Source organism: Siphateles boraxobius, unplaced genomic scaffold (assembly GCF_051911475.1).
Source record: "Siphateles boraxobius isolate OS27281-9 unplaced genomic scaffold, OSU_SipBor_1 17, whole genome shotgun sequence".
NCBI classification, from domain to species: Eukaryota; Metazoa; Chordata; class Actinopteri; order Cypriniformes; family Leuciscidae; genus Siphateles; species Siphateles boraxobius.
In genome coordinates this window covers 9,887,850-9,900,492 of record NW_027508777.1, presented here as the reverse complement: position 1 = coordinate 9,900,492, position 12,643 = coordinate 9,887,850, and the positions used below count along the sequence as shown (strand labels likewise).

General features: G+C 36.7%; 1 protein-coding gene across 2 annotated transcripts in view; it reads left to right on the top strand.

Annotated features, from left to right (window-relative positions):
• mnd1 (meiotic nuclear divisions 1 homolog (S. cerevisiae)) overlaps window positions 1-12,643 on the top strand; it is a 38,479-nt gene that overhangs the window by 23,617 nt on the left and 2,219 nt on the right. The gene's annotated exons all lie outside the window — the stretch shown is intronic.

The window sequence follows — 12,643 nt, the reverse complement described above, 5'->3', positions numbered from 1 at the left end:
TCTCCTGTCCCAGATCACACACAAGTACCACAAAACGAGATAGTGTCAAAAATAAGCTTCTGTTTATTTACACAGAAATAGAAAAAGCAGGACGCGTGAATCTTCAGGAGGGGTTCAAGCGAATATAACAAACAAAATGAATTCTACCTAAAAAGGAATTAAATGTAGCTTACCTAACAAAAGAAAATTATCCCAAAGAAAGTACAACAGCCTTCCCTTACTCCCTAACTGATCAGTAAACAAGAGAAAACAATTAATAAAGAAAAAAATGGCAACCTCCTCCCTATGGCTTCCAAAATAACTAAATAAAACATTAGTCTAACGATATAAGTCAGCGACAAGATAAATAAACAGATAAAAAAATAAAGACTTTTTTTTCTCTTCTCTAACAAAAGAGAAACGTAAGACATACAAATAAAGAAAAGGTGCCCTCATGATTCGACCGTGAAAACCCCACACAGGGAGAACTCACTTAAAGAACAGCACACCAACGGCTACTGATCTAATAATCTGGGCAAAATGTCTGGGGCAGGAGACGAAGGACAACTCGACAACGGAGCTCTACGACGCGCGTGCAAAAGGAGCTCTGCAGCACTGCTGTCTTTTTCAGCATTTAAACGCTCCCACTCCTCAGCGTAATCTGCCGCAGCTGAACCCAATCAAGCCCTGCACAGAGGGAGAGGGAGAAAAAGAGAGAGACAACGAACTGCACACCATATCAATTCACAACATTAAGAAATCAAAGGAATAACAAATAAAAATAACACATTACGTCCTGGGACGTAACAGCAAGTACAAGTTTGGTTTGAAGACTAAAAACGTACCAAGCACAAGGTTCTCTCACCATTCCTGATTTCTAACACGCACTCACTGCGTTCAGCTTGGTCTGAAATGAAAAGCTGCGGCTCTCCATGTTTTTCCGTGGTCTCCGGGCATGTTCAATATGTAAAATGCGCAAGCTTATTTTGTCTAATAGTTCGAAAGATCTGAAAAATCCCATACATTTATCCGCCCATAGACCCTCTCCTCGAAGGAATCAGGACAGAAGTGGTTGAAAGTGGACAAAAGAGACGGATTAAAACATCAGGTGTAAACGTGTATGTGTCTCCCTCGTCTACCTGTGATTCGATCGACCAAAACGCATTAATACCAGGTGTAAACATGGCCTGGGAAACCGAAGTATCCTAAATACACTACCATTTAAAAGTTTGGAGTTGATAAGATATTAAAAAAATTAAATTAAATTTTCTTTTTCTTTTTTCAAACAATATTTTAAATGTTAAAAAAAGACAAATTAAAAGAACAGGACAAAGAGCAACATATATACTTACATATTTACATACTCGTACTAGAGCTGCATGATTCTGGATAAATTAAACAATTTACCAGTAAGCGAAGTTGTAACATTACCAATAAATTACTGGTATATGCGCTGTGTAAACATGGAATGAAGATTACCGGTATTTTTTATGTACAAGGTCAGAATGCGCGGACTTATGAAGTGATTTGGACCAATCAGAAGCCATTGAAAGAGCAACGGCTCTGGGCCATTCATAAAATTATGACGCGTTTACTCAGCACTGCTTACAAATGTCTTCAAATTGGAGTGATTCCGAAACTAAAGTGTTTCTCCTCGTCTTGGAGGATGAAGAGACTTGTCAACAACAGTTAGCTATAATGTCAGGTATGATAAAATAACTAGCCGCCTTCAGGAACAAGGCATAAACTTCCGGTTAATGACATCATCTCGGAGTTTACTGGTATTTTGGAACTGATGTGTGAATGGTCTGTTACCGATAAAAAAGCAAAACGCTGTTGCTTGTGTGAACAGGGCATTTTTAAATTTATTAAAGTCGTTCTGGCAATTTTCCGGTAATTTAACGGGATTGCTTTGTGGAAGAGGCTTATGACTCAAAAGGTGATTAGTCTATTTTGATCGTTACCATAGACATCAATGTTTAAATATGAACTATAAACTTTTATCTCAGTTCTTCTGTGATGATTTTAATTATTGTAACACAGAAATTACAATACTGTGTGATTGAAAAGGTTTTTGAAGCTGTTTCATACCTATACTGTACATGACAACTGCTCTCTGGTTTACCGGACAGACACAAACACAGATTTCATGGATTAAGAGTCAAGAGAAGAGAAGTTCAAGAGTCCTTTTTAGGCCTTGTTACTACATTACTTTTACATTTGGTCTAACCTAGAAAAAAAACAAAAAAAAAACACCCCAATGTAATCGTTTCATCTATTTTCAACAATTTCCCCCATATGATGAAATTGTATTAGTATATTGTCTTAATGAAAAGGTTAGAGCTTCCATATTGTACACATTATTTACAATTTCTTGCCATTCACATACAGTTGGTGGATAATCTTTGAGCAATTTCCTTGTTGTGGCCTTCTTACTGGTTGACAGTAATATATTAAAAAGGTATACTGTTGTGGTCAGAATTATTGGCACCCCTGCTAAATATGATCAAAAATGACTGTAAAAATAAATCTGCTTTGTTTATCCCTTTGATCTTTCATTCAAATGAATGAAATCACAATTATAAATTGTAAATCACATTATAAAATAAATGCTTTTCTCCAAAACACCCTGGCCATAATTATTGGCTCTATGTTATTAAATACTTTTTGCAACCTCCTTTTGCCAAGATAACAGTTCATGTTGGTGCTGCTTCTCTTCAGTTGACCCAACTCATTTTCTATTGGGTTCAGTTTAGGGGACTGGGACGGTCATGGCAGAAGCTTCATTTTGTACTTAGTTACCCATTTTTGTGTTGATTTTGATGTTTGTTTTGGACCGTTGTCCTGATGGAAAATCCAACTATGGCCCGTAAGATTTCTAGCAGAGGCCGTCAGGTTTTGATTTTTTATCTGTTGGTATTTGCTAGAATCCATAATACCATGTATCTGAACAAGATGACCAGGACCTCCAGCAAAAAAATAGGCCCATAACATATAAGATCCAGCAGCATATTTAACCTTAGACATGGGGTACTTTTTATTCCTTTTTGCACCAAACACATCATAATGTGATTTCCCCCCACTTTCAATTCTTTTAATTCAATGAAAGGTTAGGTTTTTAAAAAAAAATTGAATAAAAGATCAAAAGGATAAACAATGCAGATTTATTTTTTACTGCCATTTTTGATCATATTTACCAGGTGTGCCATTAATTCTGACCACAACTGTATGTCTATCTTTGTAGGAGAAATGGCCAAGAACATTTTTTTAAAGTTAAACTCAAGATTCAATCCCATTATTGCATTTGTCTCTCTGGTAATTTTTTTAATATTTTTGAAAGAAGTTGCTCAAGGCATTTATTTGATCAACAATGCGGTAAAAATACAGTAATATTGCCACATAAAAACTTTTATCTTTTATTATTATCAATGTTGACATTGCACAATCATTTTTTTGTAAAAAGTTTTAATTTTCACTTTTGATCAATTTAATGCATACTTGCTGATTAAAATATTAATTTATTAAAAGAAATCTTTCTGAATTTAAATGATAGTGTAGTTGCTTGTGTTCTCTCTCTCCACAGTCTTTACAATAATGCTAATAATTTCAGTTTAAAATATAGCTTAGAGCAGCAATTATTGGGGTTCAAGCACTTTAAGGCCTTTAAGCCAATGCGTAAAAAGTAGTGCTGTCAGCATTAACACATGTGATTTCAAAATCCTTAATACGTTACAATTAACGCAAATAAATTACAAAAGAATGTGAAGCTGTGCCATTAACTTAAAGGAACACGCCGACTTTTTTGTACTTTAGCTTATTCACCGTATCCCTCAGAGTTAGATAAGTCCATACATACCTTTTTCATCTCCATGCGTGCTGTAACTCTGTGTTTGACGCACCCACCGCTAGCCTAGCTTAGCACAAAGACTGGATGTAAATGGCTACAGCTAGCATACTAATCCCAATAAGTGACAAAATAACGCAAACATTTTCCTATTTACATGTTGTGATTTGTATAGTCACAGAGTGTACAAATAACAAGATCATATGAGACACAGACATCTTTTAACCGTATAAATACTGGGAACTATATTCTCAGAAGGCGAAGCACTGCTACTTGGGCGGAGTGATAACCGCAGCACCTGAGAAACGCACCATTGTTTCTAACGTCAACAAAACCAACGTGACTAAGTTTACCTCTAGCTCCGCTCATTTGTTACTGGGGCGATAGAGCGCGTTCGTGACATCACAATACTAACAGGGGATACATGAAGCCCGGGAACAACTGCAATAGTAGTTACCACCCTATTTATATAATAGTGTCACTAACGTTACATTAGATCTATCTAATAGGACTGTTACAGTAGGCTAGTCATCTAAAAACATAACGGAACACTTACCGCAGCCACAGGTGATCCACTTTGTCCCGTCTGTGCTATCAATGGGATGGCCGTATCCTTCAGCACACGTTTCATGGTCCGTGTGGCAAATTCCATTTTCTCAAAATAGTCGTCCTCAGTGAAATGTACTGAGCAAATACGATGGTCCTTGATGATCTCTTTAGGTGTGTTTGGCTCGATATCCAGAGCAAGTAGCCATTGATTCATCAGATCAGCGTTTTTGATTGGAATTCTATGAAAAATCATGGTATTACCTGCAGGCCTGATAGCGCTCCGGCGCCACGCCGGATTTCCGGCGTACAGACGTGTCTGCGAGAAAAAAAAAAGAAAAGAAAAAAAAGCAACAGCAAAAGAAGCGGAGTTCAGCCAATCATAGCGCTGGGTTCATTCCCCAAATAGCAAGCGGGTATGATTGACAGATGCGTAAGGCCTATCATTAAAAAGAGACTGAAAATCGACATCAATAAAGAATCCCGCTCGATCCCGCTTCCACTCCCGCGGCCGCCTCTGACTGAGTTCATGAGCGAGGACAGTAGGCTACAGTAGTCACGGCACTTCTGACTCCTGAAGGTAAACGTGCTGGGGTGGATGTGGAAAGTTGAAGTATTGTATTGAGTTAACTTAATCTGGATTCTATTATCACACGGAGTGATCGCAATCGCATGGGTTATCTTAAAATACTCTGTCATTCATGTCACTCAGATAAGATGAAAACATCATAGAGCCATGCAAATTATAAAAAGCTTAAGTATTTATGAACAATAAATCTAAATAAAATTAAAATCGCTATGGTTTACTGATTATGAAAGTGCTGTGATTTGTGGATTAATTTACTGATAAGCGCGAGTCTGCAAACAGGCGTTTATTTATTAATTCTCAGTGTTGGGAAACGTAGCCTGCATGTGTTACGTTACGTTATTGTCTTATAATAACTAAAGTACCTAATTATGTTACATAATAATTTTTTATGAAAACTAGCGCGTTCCTTGTGGATAAGAAACCGTTGTATCAGTGCTGCGCTCTCTCTCTCTCTCACAAACAGACCGCGCGCACAGAGAGAGATGATAATTGTAAAATGAAAATTGACGAACTGTTTTGTTCTTGGTTGTGTTTTTTTTCCTGTCAAAATGCCAGAAAGCATTTTTTATTATCCATCCCGTGTTTTTAAAATTCGTTAAATAACGGACGTTTTACTATTAACACAGCCCTATGTCAGATTCTTCTAACATATAGGCTACTTGATATTCTTTTTGGAATAAGTGATTCGTTTTGCTATTATTGGTCCTGTGACAGGACTCCTGTCTATTCATTGTCAACTATTTTCTATAAGTATGTTTGTATTGGCTAACGTTTATTCAGCTAATGCGGGTCCTGTTTAAAATGTGCAATGTTCAAATGCAAAGACAGCACGGCTCAAATAAAAGCCCTTTTTTCTTTTCTTTTTATCAAGTAGGCTATCATATTTGGATATTGGAATAACAAATTAAGTAGAACAATCTTAAATGTACAAATGTTTTTTTTTTTACTGTTTTCTAGGGGTTTCTTAATTTTAGACTAGTTGACCAGCACACATTATTTTGCAATGCAATATTAATCATGAAAAAAATACATTGCAGTGCAGTGCAAGTGAAATTTACGATTTGGATCGAATTAAAAAAACTTTAGAAGTCAAGAATTATGAAGATAGGCATGTGTTTGTGTGTGTCTTGCATTCTCAAAAAATAATGACAAAAATATATGACAACAATATAAGAAGACTAGAAGAACAATCGATCATCACTTTGTGTCAGAAATTAGCGGAGGATAAACTCGCCCTTACGCATCTGTCCCAGGGAAAAAAGTTCAGGCTCAGGATTTTTTTCTACTATCACCCCTGTACCTGGTCTCTCCTGTTTATTGTCGCAGCTCTTTACAATACAGCGAACACCCATGATTGTAACCTATGCTTTTACTATATTGTTATTGTTGACACTCTTACTCCAACTCTGAACGAACTCTCTGCTCCTCAGCACGTTGCGTCTCAGGTGTTGCGGTTATCACTCTGCCCAAGTAGCAGTGCTTCGCTTTCTGAGAATATAGCTGCCAATATTTATACGGTTAAAAGATGTCTGTGCCTCATATGACCTTGTTATTATATAGTAATTATATACCATATAGTAAGCAGGGGAATGTTTAGTCAGTTGTTTTCACAAAATAAACTCCTTCATTGTGATAATAAGTGCTAATCACCCTGTTAGTGTTTAGATTATGTATTAATCTTCACCGCATTGAAAAAGAGAGTTTATATTCAAGGGCAACTTAATTGATCTTGAAGGTTTTATTTTTTTCTCCGCTTTAGTGAGCGAGGGCTCCACGCAAGTTATCAAAAGGTTACTGGTATAAGTCCCAGTTGGGACACCCAGGGGATGTTGAGTCAGTACCAGAGGGCTGCTGAGATTGAGCCTTGAGCGCTACACTTAACCCTGATTAATTCTGAGGTGCTGAACATAGCAGCGCTGCTAATAAAAGCAAATTTATTCGTGCCTTTCATTGAATAACAAACATGATATTCAGATTATAAATCCTTCTTTTAGTTCTTTTGAGAAAGGTTGCTAAATGATGAGTACATCTCAATAATACATAAAACAGATGTTGTGCACTCGATGGTTTGGATTCTTTAAAGGGATGTTTTGCCCTTTTCACAAGATGTAAAATAAGTCTCTGATATCCCCATAGTGTGTTTGTGAAGTTGTAGCGCAAAATACCCCACAGATATTTTTATATAGCATGTTAAAATTGTCACTTTTTGAGGGTGAGCTAAAACGCACAGTTTTTGTGTCTGTCCCTTTAAATGCAAATGGGCTGCTACTCCCGGCACAGGGGGCAGAGCTACAACAGCTTGTGTCCTGGAAATTTCAAAAACTTTTAGCCTTTTATGGTCAAACCAGAGTCAGACAAAGAAGGAGAGATTCAAGAAGTGACAACATTTCTGAATGGTTAGTGTCACGATCCACACACGGGAAACAGGGGTTAAATCCAAAAGCAGTATTTAATAGGGTAATCCATAAATCATAATCCAGTCCAAGCAAAGGTCAAAATCAAAAAGGCAATCCAACACAAGAAACAAAACAAGAAACAGGCATCAGAAGTGTAGTGACATTAAACAAGGACTCTGACACACACTGAAACTGGGTTATATACACATATTTAACAAGACTAACACAGAACAGCTAGGAACAATGATTACGGGGAACAGCTGAGTGCAATGAACTGATGAGTGACAGTGACAGACAGAATGCTGGGAATTGAAGTCAAATGTGAAGGACACCGTTAGAACGAGGACCAACTAGACACTGTGACAGTTAGTTGATGAATTTATGTTGCTGATGTGTAGTTATCTTCTAGTCATTGACTAGCATATTCTGTCATGATAATCTATAAATCCTGTTCCCGGAGGCAGGGTTTATGTCAATTAACCCGGGAGGAATGTTGTGTAGTCCCTACCAGCCGTTTGTTGTAGTCCTTAACCTGTTAGCCTGCAACCCCACTTTTGAAAAATCCCCAGAAATGGCATACCCAAACTAAAACAGATACAGTTCATGAACCCTTTGTACTAAAAGCACAAGTATGATCTCATTTGAAAGCTGAGACCTGGCAGTTTATTGTAAATGTAGAATTAATTATTGTCATAATGAAAAAATAGTTATAAGTAGCTTCAAAGTTTTGTAAAGTTATTAGAAATTTATTTTGTATGAAATATCTTCATAAAAATAATATTGAAGTTGCATTGTATCAATCTATGAATGCACTGCAGCTAAAGCCACATGTCTGACCATGTTAAATTTAAAATCTGTAGATGGCAAGTCTAAGGCCCTGTTTACACGAGAACGATTCTGGGTGAAAACGTAAAAATATTTGATCGGATGTGCCTTTCGTTTACACGGCACCGGCGTTTTGGAGGCTTAAAAACGCAAAAAAGGGGAAACCACCCTCCAGAGTGGAAATCTTAAAAACGATCCAACGTCGCGTTCCCATCTAAAGAGTAAAAACGCAAATCTGCTCACTTTGGCTCTCGGCTCGTACGTGTTTACGTCACAGGCATGCGCCATTACAGGAAAATAACCCCAATATGTCGGATTATTTCCATACGTCGGACCTTCAAATTGCCATAGCAGCTCTGATAAACGTACAAGAGTCTTTTCAGCAGTTGTACAAAATATTCTCAGATATTGGTGTTGTTGTGTCGCAGTGCTTCACATTGCCACCTAGCCGCCTGTAGTGCATGCTACATCGAATTTCACACACTTTTGCGTCATCATATGCACGCGGATTTCCCCCCCGATAACGCTCGTCTAAACACAGAATAAAAAGTGATAACGCAACGCCACTTTTGCGTTTTCTCTTCAGATCGTTTCCGTGTAAACATAGCCTAAAACTCTGTATTTAGTTAAATGTTTTTCAAGATCATGTCATATGACTTTATTTTGATTAGACTCTAAAATGCAAACTGATGTTTATTGTCATCTTCAAAGCATCTATCCAGTCTATTGTCTCTTTTGTTTTGTGGTGCAAACGAGCCCCATTCAGTCTCAGTCTCCCCTGCACACATTCACACCTCTCCGGCCTGGTTATGGCTCTAAATATGTTTTTCTTTTGTCTTCATTATAATTACTAACGACTGGCTATTCACGCTGTTTTAATCCCTAATTTCTTTTTTCAAAGTTCTCAGTTCACATTTGAAACTGTATCAAATGACCTTCTTGAAAAAAGAAACATTTCAGTAAGCATTCCTATTTAGAAAAAATCATAAAAATAACAGCTAGGTGGCAGGTGCACCTAGGCCTAGCTAGCATGTTAGCTTAGCACAACATCAATACACGACAATTTATGAGATTAAAACCATCTTTGTGCTCCAAACTTACTTTATAGCGCAAGTCGAGTGTTTCAAATAACCTTCTGTGATCTGATTTAGCTTCAGATAAATAAATCAGACAGAAAATATATTATTTTATAGTAGTCTGCATAGGGCTGCACGATTAATCGTTAAAAGATCGCAATCTCGATTCAACCCCCCATGCGATCTTAATCCTGCATTTCTACGATTCTGCCAATGATATTCAACGAGATAACCCACTAAGGGTGGAATGGATCGCACTTCGGTTCTGCGGTTCGGCACGCATGTGATTCGCGGATTAACTGCTAAATATAACCATCATAGAGTGAAAGTTTATTATTTGGACATGTATTATCTTGCCAATTTACACATTCAAACAATTTTAATCGCAGAAGAAGAGACGAAAACCGGGACTCGCGCGTTATCAGCCCCCAGCCACACACACTCGAAGCGCAGAGAGAGAGAGAGAGAGAGGCGTGTGTCAGGCAGCGCTCGAATACAGAATTGATTCCTATTTCGCGTTTCCTTGCCCTTGAACAGACACATAAACATGGACGTCTCAACAACATTTCTCTCGTCCATGCCGGCCTTAAAGTGACAGCACACACTTAATATATATACATACACTGTTTTCTGTGTTATTGATATTAATAAAACAAAAAAATACAGCTTTAACAAAGATGAAACTATATTTAATTTATACAGTGAACAAATAGTGTTATTTTACATTTAGGCTTAATGTCTGTACCTGAATACTACTTTGTAAACTTTGTTATTTAGTATTCATCTCTGCTTGTAATTTGTGTATTTGTTCTTATTTTATTAACGACTGTTCACTTGTTTTAAATAATGAGTGAACTTTATCAGTTAGGCTATTCGTTTTTAATGTAGCTATCGAAAAACTTCAATTAAAAGCAAAGTTATATTATAAAACAAAGAAATAGACAAAGAACATTTTTTTGTTACTCCTGCACTTTATTATACTGAATGTCCTGTGTTTTTTGTTGTTGGTTTTTTGTGTGTGTGTTATTGGAGTGCAGTAAATTTTGGTTGAAAAAATGAGAATCGTGTAAGAGAATCGTGATCTCAATTCCCATGGAGAAAAATCATGATTCACATTTTAGCATGAATCGTGCAAGCTCTAATTCTGCACAATGATAAAGTCTATATCGATTATTATTACATTATAAATATAATCTATTATTATGAAAATACCTGACATGGCTCTGTTTTTGATTCACTGAATTAATTTGTTGTATGTTTCCTGCTCTATATTCAGTAGTAGTGTTGCAGTTCACTAGATTATATTACAGTGTTTCTGTTAAGTCAAAAAAAAAGAAAGAAAAAAAGCTCCATTTAAGAAAAAAAGTAATGTAATGACTGTAATTTTTTTGGGGAAAAAAAGAAAGACCTGTAATGACTGAAGCACAACAGGTTTTGGAACGTGCGTTCCAAAACCTGTTGTGCTTCAGTCATTACAGTACTTTCTTTTTTTATTCTTAAATGGAGCTTTTTTTTTCTTTTCTTTTTTCTTTCTTATTTTGCGTTTCCAACCCTCGTGTTCTTTTGTTATAGAAATGGGTTTATTATTAGGGCTGGGACTCGATTAAAAAAATTAATCGAATTAATTAGAGGCTTTGTAATTAATTAATCGCATTTTAATTGCATAAATATTTGACCTGAGAACAGTGAGAAGTAATTTTTTTCACATGGATTTTTAGTATACCATTTAATAATGACTGAATACATAAGCTTAAGCAACAAAATATTGTTTATTTTTGTTCAACCAAGTCCAGCAGACCAGTGCAATTTTTGCCATTAAGGGTAGCAATAGCATATTTAGAAATATAGTACATTTCAGAAATTCAGGTAGCCTATAGGTCCACGTTAGCTGCTTTATGTTTTGCGTTGAGGTGATACTTGAGGCCCGATGTGCTGCGGTGATATGCGAATTCCTTGTTGCATAACTTGCACACAACCATGCTCCTATCGACGCTTCCAACCACGGGGCCAACCAAAGCGGTCTCGTCAGCTTCTTCGTTTATGTTCACTGTGGTTTGTTGTTGTCTGAAGTCATGAATGCTAGTTGGTGCTCCAGGATAATCGGTCCGCCGAAACTCATCCAGTGAGAAACGTTCCGCGGTGAGGAAAAATGTTGAAAAATGTTTAGCGCGTTTCATCTTAATTAACACGTTAAGAGTCTGTAGTTAATTAATCTTAATTAACGCGTTAAAGTCCCGGCCCTATTTATTATGTCTTATTATAACCCCACTCCCTAGTGTTGTAACTTTTGAGAGCTCTTATATTTATTTAAGCCTTTATATTTATTTACATTCACCACCTGACCTGTTCTATTGCCCTGTTGCTCTGCAGCGTCGTACATCTGCTCCTGTCAAGTCAGTATGCACAGGGAGAACACAAGGCATTAAGACTGCAGATTGATCTGCCTTTTTTCCAGATTGAATTTGACCCAAAGCCTTTGAATGTCTTTTGAGCATTTGTTAATCTAGCTCTGAAATTGAAGTGGCCTGAGCAGCACATTCAGTATGATGGATTACATATCAAAGTGACTCTGCTAACTGTCTTAGAAGAGAATCTATGGAGGGACCAGCTAGCGTGATGTACAACCATCTGCTGCACTTTGAGTTGTTCAGTTTCACAAATCACATGTAGGATTTGCAAAGTCGAAAGTTTTACAAGACACCAAATGCATCTAGCAGATAAGATGTTGTCAATGTCATCAGTGAATTTACTGACAAAGACGTCTGTTAGCCGAGAGTTTTATTTCGCCAATGATAATGAAGACAAGACAAAATGTGAGATTTAGTATTATCTAAAAATACTGTTGATGAAAATTACAAAATCTAAAAAGAATATGATTGTTTTAAATAATCTTATATCACACAGGCAGATATACACATCTTGATATGGCACTCTACTGTTTCCAAACTTTTGACCAGTTATATATATATATTTGTTGACAATATATATATTTAATTTTCACTTTAGGTAATTTTATTTTGTCTACTAAAAATAGGTTTTTATTAAATGTTGATGTTCAAATTATATGTGTGTATGTGTATATATATAGCTAACAGTCAAATCTGACTCTTGGTCATTCTATAGCCATCTCTTGCCCTAAGCGAGAGACTGTCCATGCATTTTCTTGGCGATGATTTTTCTGGGGTAGGTTGCCAGGCCATTGCACGGCTTGGGAATCACACACACGCATTTACACCTACGGTCAGTTTAGACCGTAGTTTAGCAACCTATACTGCATGTTTTTGGATTGTTGGGGAAACCAGAATACCCGAAGGAAATATATATATATATATATATATATATATATATATTATGAACTTCACATGTAACCTGAAAAGTATGGCCTTGC